The following is a 24502-nucleotide window of genomic DNA, read 5'->3' on the forward strand; positions in this document are numbered from 1 at the left end:
GGGTGCTTTCTCTAGCTTCTCCACTAGGGGCCCTGTGTTCCATCCAATAGATGACTGTGAGCATCCACTTCTGTATTAGCCAGGCACTGGCATAGCCTCATATGAGACAGCTATATCAGGGTCCCTTCAGAAAAATCTTGCTGGCATATGCAATAGTGTCTGGGTTTGGTGCAAGCCTCACATCTTGATGTGCCAAGATCTGTGAGCACCAGTATCTGAAAACCAGCCAAGCCCCTTCTACTGAAGACCTGGGGTACAGATGAACTAGCTGAACAGTTTAGACTGATCCGGGTCTGCTTATCCTTTATGCCTGATACATTTCCTAGTCCCACCCCCCAGTTTTTTATTTGGAGAAAAATCCTGAAGAAACTGGGTGATTTGTTCCAGACCACACACTTAGTCTGCTGTAAAACTTGGGTCAACAAATACACCTTCATGGGTAGAATCAAGAAAGGAAAATTCAGTGAGACGGAAACAAACCACCAAGGTTTCTTTTGCACATTCAGCTGGATTGCAAAATCAAACCAAACAATTATCTATATTCACATAGCAAAAATTCTGAACACCTTCTCTACATTGACTTGCGTGCTGGCACATTGTCTTTGTGCCTCTTTACTTTTTAGTTTTGCATCTTTCTTTCTTTTATTGAAATACATCCATTTCTAGAACAATATATCCTGTTTACAGTTTCCACTCCCTCTGCTTCTCTCAGCTCCTTCCCACCTTCTGGTTCGTTCAGACCTACCTCTCCCTGTCTCTCATGAGAAAAGAACAGGCTTCTAAGAGACCATATTACAAATGTGATAAGATAAAACAACAACAACAACAAAAATCACATCAAAGTTGGACAAACACAGACCCCAAAGAAGGAGAAGGCTACAAGAATCAGCCAGCCAGCCAGCTAGCCACTCACTTGTAGACTCAGGAATCTCATAAAAATATTAAGCTGGAAGCCATAATTCATACACAGAGGACCTGGTGCAGAGCCCTGCAGGCCCTGTGCCTGCTGCCTCAGTCTCTGTGAGTGCCTATGGGTTTTGAGCCTGTTGACTTAGAGACCCTTGTTTTCTTGTCCTCCATCCTCTCTGACTCTTATGTGCTTGCAGCCACACATTCCATCTTTTCATCATTTTTTATTTTATTTTATTTTTTGCCAGTCAGTCTTGTACTTTACTGTCATTGCCATCTCAGACGTTGACTGCATACTTGCACAGTGGGTACAGCCGCTCCTTCCGCTGCTGCTTCTTGGTCTTCAGCTTCTCTTCGTGTTTGGTGAGCCGGTGGCGCATGGCTCTAGACCTTTTGGGTCGCAGGTCCAGGGGCTTGTACTTCTTGCTCTTGTAGAATTTCCTGAGGTTTTCTTTTTGAGTCTGGTTAATGAGGTGAGGATTCGGGTCCGATGGATTTGCATACGACTCATACCTTGAAGAGCTTGGATGTGGCACCACCTGTCTCTTTGGCACGTGAAGATGGAACAATTCCACCTTCAGATTGTCCAGTTGTTTCAACAGCTCCTCCTTCTTCTTGTTGCACATGTCCCGAGCCTTAATCTTGACCATTTCTGCATTGTTCACAGCTGAGGTTCAAAAGAAAAACAACTTTTCATCCTTTTATTCGTGGGGGAGAAAAGATGGTGAGAATGTTGGGATACGATAAACAAGGGCTATTCATAACTTGTATTCAGCGAACATATTTAATTCTGTACAAACCCCTCATTTATCTGTCTCTTAGAAACTTGGTGTCTTAGTCAGGGTTTCTATTCCTGCACAAACATCATGACCAAGAAGCAGTTGGGGAGGAAAGGGTTTATTCGGCGGCTTACATTTCCATACTGCTATTGATCACCATAGGATGCAGGACTGGAACTCAAACAGGTCAGTAAACAGGAGCTGATGCAGAAGCCATGGAGGAATATTCTTTACTGGCTTGCTTCCCCTGGCTTGCTCAGCCTGCTCTCTTATAGAACCAAGATTACCAGCCCAGAGATGGTCCTACCCACAAGGGGCCTTTCCCCCTTGATCACTAATTGAGAAAATGCCTTACAGTTGGATCTCATGGAGGCATTTCCTCAACTGAAGCTCCTTTTTCTGTGATAACTCCAGCCTGTGTCAAGTTGACACAAAACTAGCCAGTACACCTGGGTTCCTATCATCAGTATGACCTTTGTAGAGCCCTTATTAATTTGATTACACATCTCTATGAGGTTTGAGTCCAGACCATATCTCCCATGGAACTCTGGATATTTCTCTCTGCCTTGTTCTATGATCGAATGCTACTAACCCTCAGAGTTGCATGCACACGAGGAAAAAAAATATGTTTGGAGATTTACTAAATTCTATTAGGAAACACTGCAGAGAATCTGGGCAATTTCGTCCTCCCACTTGGAATTTTGATTGATGGTCTTAATTTCAGTGGTGGGGTCAGACTCGTGAAGTGGTGATGAGATTTTTTCAGCTCTGACATTATTGTGAGCAACAATTAGTCCCAAGATGCCTTTTATTTTGGGGATGGCAATCTTAGAAGTGATTCGCCAACCAGATGAACAGCTGCAGATATCCTCAGATTTGAAAGCATTGCTCTTTGTGTTAGACTGGCAATAAGACTCCCAAATGTGAGCAATTTTGCACCTATGAAAAACTATTCTGTCAGCACACATAATTATGTATGACAAAATTGCCTCTAATTTCAGTGACAATGAACATTACATATCACCCAGAAAATGAGAGAAAAAAAAAAAAAAACAACCCTAGTTTTGTTATTGTCCATTCTGTCTAACATGAAAAAAAAAATGAAAAGGATCTTTTATTTTACTAATGTTTTAAAATAGAACATATTTTGAAAACACATTAATGTAGATAAGCTTCCTTTAGTGACATAAGTCAATCTTCAAATGTAGGACAATGACGGTATAATGTATAATCCTTGAGCACAAGTAAATTGTGTTTTATATAAGTAAAAGCTATTAAAGCACTGTGTTCATTAATGTTCAAAAACATTAGGCTATGTAATGTATGTGCATGTGTACATGTGTTTGTATATGTGCACGTGCACATGTAAGTGTTGGTGCCATGAGCTTGAATGTGCATACACGTAGAGGCCAGAAATCAGCGTTGGTTTTCCTTCCTTAGGTGTCTTCTGTCTTATTTCCTGAGATGTCATCTGGCCAGTGAAGCACGTGGATCTGCCAATCTCCATTTCATGAGCACAGTATTTACATGCATGTACTGCCATGCTTATTGTGGTGGTTTGGATAAAGTAGCCCCCACAGGGTGATAGAGAGTGGCACCATTAGGTGTTGCCTTATTGGTGTAGGTGTGGCTTTGTTGGAGAAAATGAGCCACTGCGGGGCAGATTTAAACATCTCAGAAACTCAAACCAGGCTTAGAGGCTTATAGTTCTTTCTTACTGCCTGGGAATCCAGATGTAGAAGTCTTAGCTACCTCTCCAGCACCATGTCTGCCTGCATGTCACCCTGCTTCCTGCCCTGATGATAACGAACTAAACCTCTGAGATTGTAAGCCAGCCCCAATTAAATGTCTTCCTTTATAAGAGCTACCAGGATCATAGTGTCTGTTTACAGCAATAAAAACCCAACTAGACACCTATCTTTTACTGTCTGAGATCTGGTACTTGAGCTCATGTCTTTATGAAAGCAAGTATCTTATTGACTGTGGTGGCCACCAACCCTATAATTTCATTTATAAACAGATGACATGATTTTATTTTTAAAATTTCTTTTGTGTGTATAAGTGTTTGGCTGCATGTATGTCTGTGCATCATGTGCATGCAGTATCCATGGAGACTAGAAGCAGGTGTTGGATCCCCTGGGACTGGAGTTACAGATGGTTGTGACCTGCCATGTGGGTGCTAGAGATGGAACTTGGTTCCTTTGGAAGAATAGCTAATGCTCTTGACCACTGAACCATCTCTCTACCCTCTATAACTGCTTAATATATACTTTTTTTTTATAGAACAAAGAATAAAAAAGTGTATCACTTATAAGAAATAATACACCTTGACTGTAATTGACCTTACTCCTGTTTGCTTAGTATTAAGGCATATTTTGTAAGACTGTGGGAACAGCAATGCTTCTGTGGTATGAATTTTGTAAACTTAACAGGGAAATTTATTCAATAAGAATGTCACAAGTATCTGATAGTGTTCACCTCCATCCTTCCTAATGCCCTCTTACAAACATGGGAATTTTGATCTCTAATGGTTCAAAGGAAATGCGCCTAACCAGTTAAATCATCATATTCAAGCATATTGAAAACATTCTGTTTGCTTTATGTGATTTACCCATTTCTATATTCACTTATCTGTTCTGTGAAAGTTTGAGTGCTCCTTATAGCTGAGGAATACCTCTTCCAGCATCCATTCTCATTAATAATCAAGTGGCTGGATTTCCAAGTATCCTTGCTTCTGATGATCTTAACTGTCTGATGTTCACTACCTCACAGCAAGGAAGAAATCAACCAACTCTCCTATAGTCTAGGAGAGTATTATTCAATCATTTTGAAACATTTGATCTCTTGAAAGATTATATATAAGTCATGGCCAATACCATCACTGTATGTTCAAGACTCAGGACTAGAAGAACAAAATATTCAAGTTTAAAGAAGACAGGATTGCTTCATCCTTTGATGGTCTAAACCTGAGATCTTGGGTAAATGAAAATTGAACGAGAAGTGGAGGTAGAAACATTATAAAAGAGGATGGAGATAATCCTCTTTGGAGGAAAGGGATATTGCAAAAGGAAGGAATGAGACAGTTTATGCAGAGCTAAGGGTTTGTGCGTTATTATGATTAATCACAAGGACAGCTGCCAAGCTTCCATCATGACAATATTCTCTGGGAGAATTCATCAGGTTCTACTGTCTATTAATTTCTGTTGATGTATCTTATCTGGCATCTTCAATGACAGAGGACACTTGTTAGTTTTTTTTTTTAAGTGAAGGTTAAAAGACAAAGTTCATTAAAGAAATGATTTATATATGACATTTAAGAACTAGCAATGTCATTGCTTCAAGAAAATTATGAGAATTTAGTCTTGGTAGGAGTTTACACCATGTCCTTGAAGTGTCTAATTATGTGACTTGATAGTTTTACTTAGTACATATCGATTAGGCTGTATCTATTATTTATCAAGAAATTATGGAAGGAGGCAATGTGGCATAGGCATACACATTCTGATTTTAAAATAATCCTGCTTTTACCATTAACTCCTTCTCAGATAATTCTGAATACATATCTTGTCTATGAATCTGTGTAATCATGGAAAAAGAAAAAATCGACTGAGCTTAAACACATTTTAATTAACTCTAGTTCTATTTTTTAATGGAATCTTTATTCCCATTTTTATTCCTTTGAACAAACACATTCAAGATGAATGTGAGCCACACAATTCAAGTCATATCCTCCTTCAAGCAGCAAGAGAATTTTTCTAGATATGTAGGCTGGCTGTTGTCCTAGTTAAAATTTAATACCCAAACCAACTTCCCAAAGAAATTTAATGAGACAAAGAAGACTCTGAAAGGATGCTTTCCCTTTGTTCCTGGCAGCCTCTGCAAACAATCTTGAGGTATGAATAGTAATAGATCAATCACAGGGCAGTGCAGAAGTGTTTCACAGTGCAGTCACACTTGACCTAAGTGACCTTCAGTGAAAGACAGTAAGGTATTTAAGACTCCTCCTTTGAATTGGCAAAGGTACACCCTAATTAGGAAGAACAAGCACAGTCTCCCATGAGAAGTCAAATATGAAGGGGTGGTTGCTGGCTTAGAAGTAAACTACAAATTTCCTATTATAATGGTACCATTTCTTCTTGAACCCTTGTGTAGTTAGATTGATCTGAAGTGAGGCAGAGAGGTCATTTTCAAATGTAAACTTACTCAGACAGTTGACTGAGGCTTGCTGATTCATCTTCATCCCATAGAACACCTGAGGGCTTTCTTACAACGCCTGTGCAGAAGACAGGCTGGGCTCAACCTTTTTTATAGTTTCTTCTAACTGTGAACTCTTTCAGGTTTTTTCATAAGACTGGTCCTTGAGGACATGTAATTCTAGCTGCACATAAATAAATAACACTGGAGATAATAGTACATGCACATTTTGTTGTGAAGTAATTTTCCCCAAATGCTTATTGTTATACATTTTTAATTCCCTCAGAATAAATAGAATATTTCTTTAAATAGTGAATATAGTTTCTTATTTGACTGGAAAAGATATACATATATACTTCTACTTCTTTAGGTTTTGAGACTATAGGAAACTCTATCTCTATTGCCCAGAGCAGATTGAATGTTCTATTTTCTAGTATCACTCTTTAATATTTAAAGATAGTCGATTATATTAGTCAAAACAAGAATATGGTTATAAAACCCTAAAGTTTTAGTAAGTGTCCATTGCATTGTCATTGGTAGTTAACGACTGAGACATGTATAGTGTCAATAACACAGGACATAGGCAGGTCTTAGCTGGGCTTATAGCTCTGCTACCTGCACTACTGTGAGTTCTAGAGTATAGTTTTATGTTCTTGTTCTCAGCTGTTAAGTGCTCTGAAATCCCATGGCTGTAAAACAAAAAAATGAATAAGAGCACACTGCTGCAACACCAAACATGTCATATAAAACTACTGTTCTCCTCTCCCCTGCTATTTAACTTGCTACCCCTGTCCAAATCTTAGCCTCTCTTATGCAGACAATTGCAAGGCTTCATAACCATAATTCCTGGTTATATACTTGCCACATCTTTACTTTAGTTAGCAGCCAGAATGATCACTTAAAATATGGATGAAGTATGTCATAATAATAATAATAATAATCCTAGAAGAAAATCCATGACCTCTATGGCATCATACAAATCTCTTGTGGTCCAGCCTGCCTCTGCTGTAGTTCTTCACCATCCACACCAGCCATCTTCCTTCTTCACAACAGGTAATATTCATGCCTCTGTGAAAAGAGTGACCTTGTGTTCTCTAACAGAATATATATACACCAGAATATATATATCAGAATATATATATACACACACATGCATATATATGTATATATGTATACATACACACACACACACATATATATACATATCCAGCAACCAGTTCAATTTAACTCATTCTTGTTCTCCCACTCACAATATCTAATCTTCTTTTCAACTTATCATTAGTCAAATTTAACATTCATTTTTTTAGCATTTAAAAATTTTGGAAGCATAACTCATGTCACTCACTAAGCATATGTAAAACTAGAATGCACACTACAGGTAAGGAGGCTTATGTGCATTTTGTTCGGCTTAGACTAGTGAGCAGGGCAAGCAGTCATCTCAACTAGGACTCTCCTTGGTTCCCCAAATTTGTGGGTACATCCTTGATATTTGCATGCTACCTATAAGTATATGTTTGCATTCTTCCAATCACCCCTTAGATAATGTTTAATAGCAGAAAATGAATGCAAGCAATCTTGGAAATAGGGATTCTGGTCAGTAATGACTATAGCTAAGGAGGTTGCAATACTATTTTTGTACACCCCTGTCACCGTGAAAAAGACTTTATATATCTCTATTCATTGATTTGATATTTACTACGGGATATTTTTATCTAGAACGAAATGATGTTATGCTATAAAAATCCACACAGAATTATGTTTTATGACATTGTTAGTTATTGTTATTTATTATTGTTATTTATCACCACCACCATCATCATCATCTGAGGTCGAAAGAAATAGTTCAGCAGTCAAGAGCATTTATTGCTCATGTGCAAGATCCAGGTTTGGTTCCCAGTGTCTTTGGACAACTCCCAACCACTGTGATTTTAAATCCAGAGGATATTTCCCTCTCTTCTCACCTGGATGGTACCTGTACACAACATGATGCATGTAACTCATGCAGGCAAACACACACACACACACACACACACACACACACACACACACACACACACCACTTATAAATAAAATACATATTCAAATAAATCCTTATTTTTTCCCCCTGTGGTAGAAGATGCTCAATGGAGTTTCCATACTGGTTTAATAACTTCTGAAGATGGTGTTACAAACATTTTTTTCTTTCAAAAACCAACACTTTTTTTTTTTAGGTATTTTCCTCATTTACATTTCCAATGCTATCCCAAAAGTCCCCCATACCCTTCCCCCCCACTCCCCTACCCACCCACTCCCACTTTTTGGCCCTGGCGTTCCCCTGTACTGGGGCATATAAAGTTTGCAAGTCCAATGGGCCTCTCTTACCAGTGATGGCCGACTAGGCCATCTTTTGATGCACATGCAGCTAGAGTCAAGAGCTCTGGGGTACTAATTAGTTCATAACGTTGTTCCACCCATAGGGTTGCAGATCTCTTCAGCTCCTTGGGTATTTTCTCTAGCTCCTCCATTGGGGACCCTGTGATCCATCCAATAGCTGACTGTGAGCATCCACTTATGTGTATGCTAGGCCCCGGCATAGTCTCACAAGAGACAGCTATAGCAGGATCCTTTCAGCAAACTCTTGCTAGTGTATGCAATGGTGTCAGTGTTTGGAAGCTGATTATGGGATGGATCACTGGATATGGCAATCTCTAGATGGTCCATCCTTTTGTCTCAGCTCCAAACTTTGTCTCTGTAACTTCTTCCATGGATGTTTTGTTCCCAATTCTAAGAAGGGGCAGTGTGTCCACACTTTGGTCTTCATTCTTCTTGAGTTTCTTGTGTTTTGCAAATTGTAACTTATATCTTGGGTATTCTAAGTTTCTGGGCTAATATCCACTTATCAGTGAGTACATATTGTGGGAGTTCCTTTGTGATTAGGTTTCCTCACTCAGGATGATACCCTCCAGGTCCATCCATTTGCCTAGGAATTTCATAAATTCATTCTTTTTAATAGCTGAGTAGTACTCCATTGTGTAAATGTACCACATTTTCTGTATCCATTCCTCTGTTGAGGGGCATCTGGGCTCTTTCCACCTTCTGGCGATTATAAATAAGGCTGCTATGAACATAGTGGAGCATGTGTCCTTCTTACCGGTTGGGACATCTTCTGGATATATGCCCAGGAGAGGTATTGCTGGATCCTCCGGTAGTACTATGTCCAATTTTCTAAGGAACCGCAAGACTGATTTCCAGAGTGGTTGTACAAGCTTGCAATCCCACCAACAATGGAGGAGTGTTCCTCTTTCTCCACATCCTCGCCAGCATCTGCTGTCACCTGAATTTTTGATCTTAGCCATTCTGACTGGTGTGAGGTGGAATCTCAGGGTTGTTTTGATTTGCATTTCCCTGATGATTAAGGATGCTGAGCATTTTTTCAGGTGTTTCTCAGCCATTCGGTATTCCTCAGGTGAGAATTCTTTGTTTAGCTCTGAGCCCCATTTTTAATGGGGTTATTTGATTTTCTGGAGTCTACCTTCTTGAGTTCTTTATATATATTGGATATTAGTCCCCTATCCGATTTGGGATAGGCAAAGATCCTTTCCCAATCTGTTGGTGGTCTTTTTGTCTTATTGAAGGTGTCTTTTGCCTTGCAGAAGCTTTGCAATTTTATGAGGTCCCATTTATCGATTCTCGATCTTACAGCACAAGCCATTGCTGTTCTATTCAGGAATTTTTCCCCTGTGCCAATATCTTCGAGGCTTTTCCCCACTTTCTCCTCTATAAGTTTCAGTGTCTCTGGTTTTATGTGGAGCTCCTTGATCCACTTAGATTTGACCTTAGTACAAGGAGATAAGAATGGATCAATTCGCATTCTTCTACATGATAACAACCAGTTGTGCCAGTACCATTTGTTGAAAATGCTGTCTTTTTTCCACTGGATGGTTTTATCTACCTTGTCGAAGATCAAATGACCATAGGTGTGTGGGTTCATTTCTAGGTCTTCAATTCTATTCCATTGGTCTACTTTTCTGTCGCTATACCAGTACCATGCTGTTTTTATCACAATTGCTCTGTAGTAAAGCTTTAGGTCAGGCATGGTGATTCCACCAGAGGTTCTTTTATCCTTGAGAAGAGTTTTTGCTATCCTAGGCTTCTTGTTATTCCAGATGAATTTGCAGATTGCTCTTTCTAATTCGTTGAAGACTTGAGTTGGAATTTTGATGGGGATTGCATTGAATCTGCAGATTGCTTTTGGCAAGATAGCCATTTTTACAATGTTAATCCTGCTAATCCATGAGCATGGGACATCTTTCTATCTTCTGAGATCTTCTTTAATTTCTTTCTTCAGAGACTTGACGTTCTTATCATACAGATCTTTCACTTCCTTAGTTAGAGTCATGCCAAGGTATTTTATATTATTGTTACAAACATTTTAATGTGCCCTTTGCTTCAAAGCTACCATATACTGGATATGCTTAAAATTAGATTTTAGTAGTTCAGTGTCTGCCTACAATATTAATATCTAACAATGCTCTTGGGGCCTGTGGTATGTTTCATCAATGTTTCTGTCTTTTGTAGCAAAGAAAATAATCATAAGGTACTAGGTATTATTTTTTATGTGTGCAATAGGGGGGGTTTAAATGTGGTTGTTGATAAAGTATTTTAGATGGCTCACTGTTCTGATTTTTCTTCCTAGTGTACACAGACTGTGACATGCTTCATCTGTGTGGCAGTTCTCATACGTTCTCATTCATTCTATGTTTAGTGTTAGGAAAGGGAAGAGGGTTTGGAAGGTAGCTCTGTAGTTAAGAGAATCTACTGCTCTTGTGGGGAACCCTTGTCTAAGCCTAGTACTGTCACTGAGCCACTTACAACCACCTGTAACAACACTTTTAGAGAATCCTATGCCTTCTTCTCTCCTCTTGGTCATGACACACATGTGACGCAAACACATATATGTATGAACACACATGTACATTATGTGAATCAGTAAATGAACAAAGAAACAAACAAATAATTAAACCATTACAAAAGTAAAGCTCCATCTTCCTCAGTTCTGGACAACAGGTTAGAGTTCTATTCTTTGGATTGTTAAATTCTAAGAGTAACCTACTTATGTTTTTCCTTTTCTTGCCAAGAATCCACAAAAGATTTATCCTCCACTGTGAAGGGTTGGGTAGACAGAATGTTCATACGGACTATGGTTTATTCTCTGAACTCTTTAGGAGAATAGAGCAGACAACTTATGTAAAGATGAGAAACATGGAGTGTGAATTCTTCTGTGTCTAAAGAAAGATTTGCTATATCGTTCTTATTCATTTTGTTTATATGAACACACTGAACCTGTCTTTGGGCACACCAGAAGAGGGCATCAGATCTCATTATAGATGGTTGTGAGCCACCATGGGATTGCTGGGAATTGAGCTCAGGGACCTCAAGAAGAGCATCCAGTGTTCTTAACCTCTGGGCCATCTCTCCAGTCCCTGCTTTATCATTCTTAATTTTAATGTATTTCCAACTTTCTTTTAGAGTGAAAATTATCAAGGAAATACTTTATAGACCGCAAACATATCCAGATAATAAAGGAAGAAAAAAGGATACACATTTCTAAGATCTCTGCAATTCTTTGCTGATACCTGATGAGAACCAAGGCACTGTACCTTCATGGTGCTTGTGCTTCCAGCCATGGCTATGGAACACTGATGTCTTTCAGTTTAGAAAGCTTGGACATCAGATGTCACAGTCCCTATGTAAATATGGCCATGCTTTGTTTATTTGTTTTTTTTTTCTTTCCTCCATTGTGAAATGGCTCTTCACTAAGAATTCATATCAATGTGAACTAGAAGGACTTGTCTGAGTGGAGTCAGGGTCAGCCCTGGAGGCAGCCTAACTTAGTCACATGGCCACTGAGTGTACCTCTAATTGGCTCAGACACGTTTCCTGCTCCCAAACTCATATCCATTCCCCCGACTCATACTTATGCTCTGGGAATGCTCTTACTTCAAGAATAATGTCTATTATAAAGTTCCAATTGAAATAGTCCATTTGGAGCATGAGCCATCTGCATACTTAGAAAATGATGTACAGACTTTGCTCCCAGAATGAATGCTGATCTTCAAATCCTCATAGGTTCTTCTTATCAAGTTCTTTACGTGGAGGCCAACTTTAGTGGTCATCCTCCAGTAAATGTTAAGATTCAATGGACAAACCATTTTGTCTGATTTTTGGACAATCACGATATTTTATTCTCTGCCTGCCAAAGAAAAGAGCAAATGGTTCTGTTTATGCCAGCTTTTGTCTCTCAGGACTGAGAAATTGAACAAGCTCGATGTGAGGAAAAAGTGGCCAGAACCTGTTACCCTTGATGATGGGGCTCTGCTAAGTCTTTACCTGGACTGCTAGAGTCCAAATTTTCTGTATCTTCTTATGTAGACGTCCCATAGATTTTGAATTAAAAATAATTCTGTGGTTTAATACAATTGCTTAAGCGGGCCAGAGTTGATTTCTAGTTCTGAATATATTTTAAATTTAAATTTATTTTGTGTGAATTGGTATTTTGCATGCATGTGTGTTTGTTCACCATGTTCATGCCAGGTGCTTGTGGGAGCCAGAAGAGAGCATCTGGTCTTTTGGAATTGGAGTTACAAACATTTGTGAGACACCAAATGCATGTTGCAACTTGAACCTGGGTCCTCTGGGAGAACAACCAGTGCTTATTCACTGACCCATCTAGTTAGCCTATCTCTTAATATTTTTAACTGAGATATAGCATTTTCTCAGGTGTAAGTCAGTTTTTTAATGGAATTTTATAAGCATTATTTCTAAAACCATTCTTTTGGGTAAGGACACTTTCAAGTACTGTTCCACAAAGGAATCTGATACTATCTTACATTTAGGCCCAATTAAAAAAAAAGTGAAATAATATATCAATTTCTGTTCATGCTACATACAAGTGCTCAGATGCCTATGAAGAACACATGTATGGTTTTTTTTGTGACAGATTTAGAGGTTGGTGTAATAAAATATATAATCTCCATAGTGAGGAACATTTTAAGGTGAGACTTTAAAGTGGCATATTAGGTTGAAGCAAATTAAATAAAATTAAATAAAAGTGTAAAAGGTTGAATTAAAATAAAACCACAAGACAAAAAAAAAAAAAAACCAAAAACCAAAAACCAAAACAAAACAAAACAAAAAAACCATCGCATGGCTACCATCTGGCTCATTGCCAAATCCAGATACAGATGTGGTGATGTCAGAGGCAGCTACAAACCCCATCTGAGGAGATCCTGGAGAAGATTATATTGAACCAATTGAAGAAGGACATTGACTTGATGTCTCCTGATCCTGAAAATCACGCTATACCATGAGAAGGGAGCAGTGGCAGAAGACACATCATCACAGGACTGAACGGGACTCTGAGGCACAGATGCTGCCGTGCTCCCCAGTTCACTGTCAGTTTAGTTTCTTAACTTTTTGTCTGCTCAGATCACCTGACTTGACGTCTCATGTGATCAAACCTCAGCGGCTTCACTTATCCCCCTTCCACGTAATTTGAGAGTTGTCTGTTTCCTGTGATATTGATCTATAAGTATCCCCTTGGCCAAGCCTTCCAAGTAGCTCCATGCCTGATGGAAAACTGCCTTTTTAAGCAGCATGCCCTGGCTGTACACCATGCTTCTCTCCATTACAGACCACAAAGCTTGTACTCAAATTACTGGGAAGGCTTGTATTGGCAGTGGGAAAGGTGTCAAGAATGACAAAGCACTGGCAATGTCACACAGCCGAAGTGCAGATGCAGAAAGGTATTCAGGGTAGCAGGGCTGACTGAGATCACTGGGCTGAATAGGGGAATTGTGAAGGACTGAAGTGATAAGGCCAACCACAGTTAGTTTATAAGTGAATAGTACCAGAATAATGAGTTTGCGTTAATCTTGTTTGAAATAGTAGTAGATTAAATACCTTCAGTAGGTATTATCTATACTAACATTAGGTATAACAGAAATTAATTTGTGAACATTGTGCATAATACATTGGAAATAGAAAGGGCAGGTGTGAGGAGATGAGGATCTTAGGTGAGATGTTGATGGTGAATATAGAAATAAGAGACTATCTGTGAAAGGCATAATGATGTCTTAGACCCCCAAGGGATTTTGTTGCCTGATGCTTACACAGAATGGGTTACTAATGATTTCTGTGTGGATTTCAGAGAGTTGCAACAGTAGCCAATAAACATACCTTTTGCACTTTCATTTAAACTATTTGTGAAGAATAATTTCAATATAATTATTTTCTTGGCCCTTCCAAAGGCATTTGATTTGTACTCTTGCCCCATTACTCTGAATTGGATTATTATTTTCATCCCCACCCAGGGATCCATCCAATAATCAGCCACCAAACCCAGACACTATTGCATATTCCAGCAAGATTTTGCTGAAACGACTCTGATATAGCTGTCTCATGTGAGGCTATGCCAGTGCATGGCAAATACAGAAGTGTATGCTCACAGTCATCTATTGGATGGAACACAGGGCCCCCAATGGAGGAGCTAGAGAAAGTACCCAAGGAGCTGAAGGGCTCTGCAACCCTATAGGTGGAACAACAATATTAACTAACCACTACCCCCAGAGCTTGTGGCTCTAGCTGCATATGTAGCAGAAGATGGCCTAGTTGGCCATCATTGGGAAGAGAGGCCCCTTGGTCTTGCAAACTTTATATGCCCCAGTCCAGGGAAACACCAGAGCCAAGAAGTGGGAGTAGGTGGATAGGAGAGCAGGGTAGGGGGAGGGTATAGGGGACTTTCAGGAGAGCATTAGAAGTGTAAATAAAGAAAATATCTAATAAAAATAATAAAAAAGAAATGAATGGTGATAGTGAGTTTGCTTATCCAGTTCTAGTTCCCGACTTGATTGTCTTATAAGATTTAGATCAAAAGCTCTCAACTTCCTCTCTAGGGGTGTTGCTAGGCATGGACTTATTCTACATTGCCTCTACGTTGCTGAGAAACGTCCCTTCTATCCATAATTTATTGAGATTTATCATAGAGAGGTATATAAACATTAAAATCTCTAAGATACTTACTGGGTCCAGGTCTACTGAGGAACTTTCTTGTAGATTGTCTCTAGACAGTAAGGTTAATTATCAGGTCATTTAAGTTTTCATTTCTACTTTAGCAATAATTTTATAAAATGAGTTCCCAAAGAGAACGATACTGAGATTTTATGATTTCGTTAGAGACTCAATTATGTTATGTGGTGCTTTTCTGGAAACTGTCTTATGAGAGGATGGTGTGTTGAAGCAGACACATGAGAGGATGTTTTCCTGAGAGCAGACACGTGGTGTTTTTCTGAAAGCTGCCTGGTGAAAGAGCAGGTGATGATTTGCAGGAGTGGACAGTTTAGAGGACATGTGATGTTTAGAAAAGGTACAAGTATAACCCAGCTGACAGTGGATGATGCTCTGTCATTGCTTTGCCTTGCTGGTCCTTGTTGGGTTTCACTAAAGCTGGTCTTTGCTGATGACACTCTGGCCTTGCTTTCATCTCTGATCTTCACTTGCCAAAGCTTAGTAGAGAGAAAGGCACCAATGAACCTCTGGTGGTTTTCTATTAGCGGAGCCTAGCAGTTTCTTCTGGATTGAGCCACTACTGCTGACTTGTGTTTGGTGTTTTGCTAGTGGACTGGACTGTAGACAATGAAGATTGGAATCACTTCAAGGAACTGCTTCTAAACAGGTCCACATTCCCCTTTTCCTATTACCCATTTACCTTCCTTATCTTTGCTTGTTGGGTTAGAAGGGAGGTTCAAGTATTTAAGGACCCTTATTAAACTAAGTTTTGAAAAATACAAGCTGACATGAAAGTCTGGAAGAAAATTTAAGGAATTTGGGGAAAACAAATCTATTTAAAGTCTCTGGGGCAGCAACAGCAGGATTTTTGGAGATCCTGGGAAGAATATCAAGATGTAAGAGTAAGGAAGGGGACAAAGCAGTCATACCAACCATGGCATGATTGGAAGCATGAGATGAGTGAAATAACTAACTAAAATTTCCAAGGGAAAAATGACTTTGACCTTGCCAAATAAAATTGTGAAACCAACCATACTCGTTTTCTGACATATTACACTGTTTTCTTTACAGAATATAACATGTAATTTTGTACTCTACCTGCCTTCCCCCCCCCCCAGGAGGTGACCAGGCTACCAGCCCCAACCCGGGTTCCCTTTTGCTCTACCCACCTTTAGCTCTATCCACATCTTTAGCGATGTGACCACACTACCAGCCCTGTCCCAGCTTCTTTTGAATACGAAGATAACACACACACACACACACACACACACACACACACACACACACACACTTGTCTTAGGAAACAATGCTGGACACTACTATCTCCCTCCTGGCAAAGCATGTCCTTACCAATTTCTTAACTCTCTCCCACCTGCCCTAAACTTCAGTTGCTAAACTCCTCTAGCTCCTGCCAAACATCCTTGACCACCTGACTGTAGTAGTAGCCACAGGCCCCAGCTCTTCCCGAAACCTCACATGGCTGCTGTGTTATTCTGGTTCCAAAGCATGGTGAAAAGCCCTCCCTCTCTTTCCTTGCATCTGTGTTTTACTCTTGGGACCTGGAAATCCTGCCTGTACCTGCTACCCAGCAATTAGTCCCCAGCTTTCTTTACTGACAGCCCAGGAACCTTAGCATCAGAACTGCCCCCACCCCCACCCCCCAACAGAATGTGAAAACTTTTCATTTTCTCCCCAGCATCAAATATCATTTATTACATAGTATCAGGAGTGAGATGCAACAGTAATAAAGCTAAACAGAAAAGAATGGCTTTTGAAAAATACACATTACCAGTTGAGTCTGAAACATCACAGAAAGCTCATATCTTGAGTGGTTTTCCTCTGCAACTCCATTCTTGATGCTGAAGCCTACTTCACAGGCCAGTAGATGGAGACATTGGACAAAGTATTTTGAAGCTTATAGGTCAAACCAGAGCCATGATTAACTTTTCACCAAAAGAATAGTAACATACTACGCATGAATAAAGACTAATATGTTGTTATAATATTAGACCAGTTAACAGTTGGTGGGGATGTACAGGCAAGAGCCATTGCTTCTGTCTGTAGGACATGAGTCCTATAAGAGAAAGTAACAGGTAATATCTTTGATTGCCTTGGACTACAGGAAAACTCATGACGCCCTCACTTCCCAAGTGTTGGGGCTATGAGCTTGATCCACAAGGCCCCACTTTAACATCCTCATTTGGAATTTTCCTACAATCAGGAAGTCTGGGAGTATATTTTGAAACAGTAGATATGCTTTTCCCCCTTTCTGTGCCATGTCTAAATATCAAAGTCACTGTAGTCTTCCATGCCAATCCTCTCTGTTCTAAATTTCTCTGAATATTTTTCAGTTCCTTTATTTACTCTCCATGCTAATCTGTACTTCAGGACAAAGAGCAGGCAGAGGGCAATGTCTGCTGGCTATCTTTACCAGCATCACAGGAGGATCACCTTCAGTTATTTTTCTTCACTATCTTTTCTTTCAGTATGAACTCCTTCATGTATAAGTCATTAAACTTGTAGATTTTATTTTTTTAATAAATGGAAGCCAACAAAGAAGGAATAAGCAGAGTACAAAGCACGCTTCCAAGGTGTTATGTTTTTGCTGTATCCTCTGAATTTTTATTTTGAGGATCTCATTCATATACTCCATAGACAGGAATAAATTTTGCATAATCTGTGAGGAAGACAATTCTTGGAAAATTATCGTGATATTAAGAAGCATCTAGATCCCCACCTGATGTCATGCAGCCTGCTTAGGAATCCTTTTACTTGAATCCACACAGCCCAGATAGGCAGAACACACCAGAGACAACCTCATCCTGGTACCATGCAGAGTTCATGGGCCTAAGCCTATTATGAGCCTTACCTTTAAGCCTAAAATGAGCCCTCCACTGGGTGCTTCTCAGCATAGCCAGGGCATAACACTCCTATGGTGACCCCAGACACCCAGAGGCCCTGGGTACTACTTAGATGAACAAGTAAGTGGTGGAGAGATGGAAGAGAAAGAGGCAAATAGTAAATAGTGTGTGCACTAGGAAAAGGGATAGAACTGGAAACTTGACGGTAGTGAAAACAGCCTCATATGAATAGCTGGCAATGCCACATGAGGCCACAGTGATGTCCTGGCCTGTGCTGTTACTGAGCTCCATTTCTGTGTTGGTGGCACTAAAAGAGCGGGTGTCTCTCACCACCAAAGGCCAGGTGGATGCTCCTGGCCTTGGTGACCACCTGGCATTGTACAAATGATGTGGCCCTGCCCCTTGCTGGCTGTAGCACTGGGTGAGCTAGCTTCGCCAGGGCAGCGCTGAAGAGTTTGCTATCATTGTACGGGCTGGCAAGCAAACTAGCTCAGCTGCCACCCAGGCCCAGGTCCAGGGCTTTGAGTTGGCCCACCACAACATCTACACAGTCTATGAACTGCTAGAGTCTGTGAAGAGGGCAGACATTTTCAGATAAATTTTTGACATATGACTAACCCTTTTTTTTCCCCAGGTATCAGAAGCGAATATGAACTATTCCACTGCGTTGTTGCAGCCTAGATGTGCTGATATCTGCGTGGGTGAATTGGGAGGGGCAGTGCGCTGGCCTCCTCTCTGGTTTGTCTGCTGACTTCGGGTTGATTGCTTGGAATTGGCCATAGTGTACCTGCATGGTCAGATTTAGCAAAATGTACATAAAATAAAGCTTTATTTCCTCACCTTATCAAGGCCCTAGATAAGGCAACTATTATTTTAATGATTTCTTTAAGTAAGTAAACAGATTGAAGCTTTATCCTTAAGGAAAGCTGAGGATTAGACACTTACCAGCACAGCCAATGATAGTCATCCATCTTGGAATTGTTTGTTGCTACATTTAGATATCACTTGCTTTTATTCATGGAACAAACAAAAATTGCAAAGCCAAAACCCTCATAGGGAAGATGATCAAAATCTGCTTGGGTGAGCCCTTCACTGAGATTTCTGTCCAACCACATAGAACTATTTTTTTTTTTAAGATTTATTTATTTATTATATGTAAGGACACTGTAGCTGTCTTCAGACACTCCAGAAGAGGGTGCCAGATCTCGTTACGGATGGTTGTGAGCCACCATGTGGTTGCTGGGATTGGAACTCCAGACCTTCGGAAGAACAGTCAGTGCTCTTAACCACTGAGCCATCTCTCCAGCTCCCTACATAGAACTATTTATCTGCAGTTTCTCTTTTAACTTTATACTTGTGGACTGTGTGCAGACATCCATGTGAACCCATCAGGGATTTAGCATTTATGTCAAACTGCCTGAGTGCACAGCTCTAAAACTTCCAGCTGTGCTGGATAGTTTAATGGCATGTCTCAACTAAAGTCATTTGAGAGGGGGGAGCCTTAAGTAAGAAAATGCCTCTATAAGATCAGGCTGTGGGCAAGCCTGAAAGGCATTTTCCTAATTGGTGGTTGATGGAGGAGGGCCCAGCCCATTGTGGGTGGTGCTACCCCTGTGCTGGTGGTCCTAGATTCTATAAGAAAGTAGGCTGAGCAAGCCATGGGGAGTAAGCCAGTAAGCAGCACCTCTCCATGACCTCAGTTTCTGCCTCCAGGTTCCTGCCCTGATTGAATTCCTGTCCTGATAGCCTTTGGTGATAAACAGTAATATGAAAGTGTAAGCCAAATAAACCCTTTCTCCCCGAGCTTGACTTTAGTTATGGTGTTTCATTATAGCAATAGTAATCTGCAGATCAACAAAGATGTACTATTTGGTAGCAATGCTATGTAGAGGAATTAATCAATGATTTCAAACTTCCTAATAATGATTCTGCAGAATTCCTAAATTTATACAGTAATGTTGAGCCCTCTATAGAAAAGGCTGCAATAAGGGCTCTGCATATCTCATGTGTCACAGAATAATTGCACTAAGGATAGAAAGGAGGCTTGGAACAAATTTATGGCCAAAGAAAACATCCTTTCTTGGCTAGTTGCGAAACCATTATCGGTTAAGTAAGGTCATAAACTTGGAACGGACAATTTATTGTAGATGCAATAAATTAGATAATAAAGTTAGGATTTATCTACACAAAATATCAAAACTAATGAGACACAAAGTAGATGATTTGCCTCTTGACAAAAACCATGCTGACTTAGATATAAGAATTACTGTTTTAAGCTTTTAATGATCCTGTGGAGCTAGTGACAGATAATGAATGCATAATTAGGTAACGAGTCTTAATGGAAATTCATGTAAACATTCCTACTGAAACTTTTTGATTTATGATGATCTTTGAGAATGTGAACCTGCTTGGAAGACCATGTGATCTATTCTCCAGAGAAAATATAAGTGCTATGAATAACAATAAGGCATGAGCTTTTTTCTTGTTCTTTTTCCTTTTTTATCCAAAGGCTTCTTTCATTCAGCAATAAAAAGGTGGAAGCTTTTTTTTTTTTTTTTTTTTTTTTTTTTTCTCTAAGCAATACATGGTAGAACTTAGTTTTCATACAGAATGAGTGAAAGTTTTTTTGGGTGTTGGTATATATAAATACACACACACACACACACACACACACACACACACACACATATATATGTAAGTATGCATAAATTCTTGTGGAGTTGAGACATGTGGCTTGGCCTGACCAGAACCAGAACATGTATATGTGATGTATGAATGTATGTGTGTCTGTGCATATTTACTTGTGTAATAGTTTTTCTTTCTGTTGAGTATGACTTTCTTTTACTGGTTCACAAGTAATTAATAAGCTTCAAACCTCCCTTTCTGGGAAAGGCCAGTGAGAGTTGAGGCTCCAGGGCAAGAGAGAAAGAAGCTCTAATGCTGCTGTCTTCAGGAATTAGTTACCAATGTCTGTCTGTCTGTCTGTCTATCTGTCTATATGTATATGCACTTAAGAGTCAAGAGAGTTCAGAGTTTCTCACTGGTCATTCTTGCCAACCACCAATAATTAGTTTTGTTTTGTCAGTTTTGATTCCGTAAATCACCAGTGGCTGTCACCAGGCCCTGTCTTCTATCAGCATGACCCCAATCGCCAATGCTTCCTTCCAGAGGTGCCTTTCTAGAGAGACAGAGACGGTGTGGTGGGAAGGCTCCCAGGCCTGGGGAAAACTCTACAAACAAGTTGGTCTTCATGCCTAATGACATAAGATCTTCTGAAAATCCTTAAGACGAACTGGAGGTAACTGGGAGAGTGACTTAATCTAAATTGGAGCTTAAAAGGATCACTTTCATTCAATAGAAAAATCTGTAATAGCAAATCAAAGGGGAAGCCAAAAGCACAGTAAATAATGACTATCACACATGGTAGGGCCTGAGACTAGGGCAATGTTGACAGGAATAAATGGACATGGGCACTTGTGGCAGGATGGAAGGACAGTCCTGGCTGATGATTCAAATGTCACACAAGGAAAGAAAATCAAAATGTGTGAAGTTATTTTTTTTTCTTCAATAGTAGAAGACGTATAACACAATGTGCAAATGTACATCACTCCATTTGTAGTCTAGTATAGGCTGAAGGGTGTCTCGTTTTGCAAGTGGGAGGAAGAATTTTTCTTGTTACTTCTTTTCTTTCAACCCTTTTCACTATGATAAGTGATAATGCACTTCTAATACTTCCAAGCCCTCAGATTTCTCTGTAGTTTTAGTAACATACAATTTAAATGCAATAGAAATATAATTGTTCAATTAAATCACCCAATAATTGCTCTAATATAAAGTAATTAAAATAATTTTAAATCTACAAAAACACTTTTCAGTATTAATAAGAACTCTCCCCAAGTCTTTAATTTTCTATTTCCTTTCTGATTTTAGTCATTTCACTTTCCCTCGAGAGGCCCTAGAAATAAAAACCAAAACACAAAAAATAATTTGAAAGTCCAATTTTTACTGTAAAAGCTAAAGTTTAGTGACTTTTAGGCAGAGTTTCAAGAGATTCTTAGGAAATTACTTAGTGACTATCCAGTTTCCAGCAACTAGATTATTTGATATCTTGGGGAAGGGTTAAAAAGCTGTGGTTAAAATTTACTAATCTTTTGATTGAAAGACTAATCTTTCAAGCAATTAAAGATCTAGGAACCAAAAGCAAAAGGGAAGTAATCCAGAGAGTGAGAAGGTGACCCTGCAGCTGTCCCACAAGTATTTTGCGGTTCTCAGTAGCCTAGAGATGTGTTTGTTGCTATTGCTATTAGTATCTTATGACGGTATAAATGCCATGAAGAGAGAGAGAGAAAGAGAGAAAGAGAGAAAGAGAGAGAGAGAGAGAGAGAGAGAGAGAGAGAGAGAGAGAGAGAGAGAGAGAGAGAGAGAGAGAGAGAGAAGGGAGAATGGCCTGACATGGTTTTTAAATTTATTTATTTATTTATTTATTTATTTATTTATTTATTTATTTATTTATTTATTTATTTATTTATTTATCTATCTATCTTACATTCTGCTCTCTGCTGCCATTCCTGGTCACCCCCTCCACAGTCTCTCCGCCTCCCCTCCCCCTTTCTCCTCTGAGAGGGTGGAGACTCCCCTGGACATTCTCCCACTCTGGCACATTAAGTCTCTGCAGGTCTAGGCACATCCTTTCCCACTGAGGCTAGACAAAGTAGCCCTGCTAGGAGAACCTATCCCATAGAGAGGCAAAAGCTTTGGGATAGCCCCTGCTCCAGTTTTCCTGTACCCTTATGAGGGCCTAGTTGCACATCTGCTACATATGTGGGGGTGGGGGTGGGGTTAAGTCCAGTCTATGTATGCTCTTTGGTTGGTGGTTCAGTCTGAGAGAGCCACCAAGGGTCCAGAGTAGTTGATTCTGTTGCTCATCCTACGGAGTTCCAATCCTCTTTGAGGCTCTCAATTCTTTCCCCAACTCTTCTGTAGCAGCCTCTGAGCTCCATCCACTGTTTTGATTGTGTGGTCTCTGCAAACATCTGAGTTAGCTGCTGGGTGGAGACTCTCAGAGGACAGTCTTGCTAGATTCCTGTTTGTAAGCCTAGCAGAATATTACTAATAGTGTAAGGGATTGGTGCTTGCTCATGGGATTGTTCTCTAGTTGGGCCAGTTATTGTTTGGTCATCCCCCCAGTCTCTGCTTTATCTTTGTCTCTACATTTCTTGTAGACAGGATAGATTTTGGGTTGAAAGTATTGTGGATGGTTTGGTGTCCCTATCTCTCACTGCGGTTCCTGCTTGGCTACAGGGGGTGTCCTACTTAAGTTTCATATCCCCAATGCAGTGAGTCATAAATAAGGTCAACCCATTGATTCTTGGACACCTCCCCTATCCCAGATCCATGTCCTGGAGATACCCCCTCCTCCCCACTACAATTTCAGATTTCTATTTATTCTCATGGCCATCTGACCATATCTCCTGTTTCTTCCCTCTCCTAAACAGTGCCCCCCCCATTTCCCTTCCCATCCCATTTTCCACCCAGTTTCCTCCCCCTTCTAAGTGAGATTCAAGCATCCTCACTTGGGCCTTCCTTCTTGCTTAGCTTCTTTGGGTCTGTGGACTGTAGCATGCGTGTCCTGTGTTTTGTGGCTAACATCCACTTACAAGCAAGTACATGCCATGCTTAATAGTATTATCCTGATGATATTATCAAACTTCATTCACTTGCCTTTGAAATTCATGATGCCTTTGTTTTTAATAGCTGAATAGTATTCCATTGTGTAGATGTGCCACATTATCTTCATCCAGTTCTTTAGTTGAGGGACATCTAGGTTGTTTCCAGTTTCTGGCTATTGTGAATAAAGCTTCTATGAACACAGTTGGTCAAAAATCCCCATGGTATAGTAGAACATCTTTTGGGTGTATGCCTAGGAATGATATAGCCAGGTCTTGAGGTAGGCCTATTCCTGGTTTTCTGAGAAACTGCCAAATTGGTTTCCAAAGTGGATTACAAGTTTATACTCCCACTAGCAATAGAGTATTCCCTTTTCTCCACATTCTTGCCAGCATTTGCTATCTCTTGAGTTTTTGATCTTAAACATTCTGATAAATGGAAGATGAAATCTCAGAGATATTTTGATTTTCATTTCCCTGATGACTAGGGACATTTTTTAAAGTGCTTCTTAACTATTCAGGGTTCCTCTGTTGAGAATTCTCTGTTTAGCTGTGTACCCCATTTTTACTTGGGTCATTCAAATTCTTAATGTCTAACTTCCTGAGTTCTTTATACATTTTGAATGTTAGCCCTCTGTCAGATGTAGGGTGATTGATGATTTGGTCTCAGTCTATAGGCTGCTATTTTGTCCTCTTGACAGTGTCCTTTGCCTTACAGAAGCTTTTCAGTTTCATGAGGGACAGTTTATCAATTGTCAATCTTGCAGCCTAATCCATTGGTGTTCTGTTCAGGAAATTGTCTCCTGTACCAAGAAATTCAAAGCTATTCCCCACTTTTTGTTCTGTTAGATTTAGTGCATCCAGTTTTACATTAACAGCTTTGATCCACTTGGACTTGAGTATTATGCAGGTTGATAGATAGGGATCTATCTGCATTCTTCTACATACAGACATCCAGTTAGAGCAGCACCATTTATTGAAGATGTCTTTTCCTCCCACTGTGTGTTTTTGGGTCCTTTATCAAAGATCAAGTTCTATAGGTGTGTTG

General features: G+C 39.8%; 1 long non-coding RNA gene and 1 pseudogene across 1 annotated transcript in view; one reads left to right on the forward strand and one right to left on the reverse strand.

The window, feature by feature from the left end:
- The window catches only part of Gm13629 (predicted gene 13629), a 106593-nt gene that overhangs the window by 4969 nt on the left and 77122 nt on the right, over window positions 1–24502 (forward strand). The gene's annotated exons all lie outside the window — the stretch shown is intronic.
- Window positions 1153–1593, reverse strand: Rpl35-ps1 (ribosomal protein L35, pseudogene 1; annotated as a pseudogene).

This window comes from Mus musculus, chromosome 2 (assembly GCF_000001635.26).
Source record: "Mus musculus strain C57BL/6J chromosome 2, GRCm38.p6 C57BL/6J".
Taxonomy (NCBI): domain Eukaryota; kingdom Metazoa; phylum Chordata; class Mammalia; order Rodentia; family Muridae; genus Mus; species Mus musculus.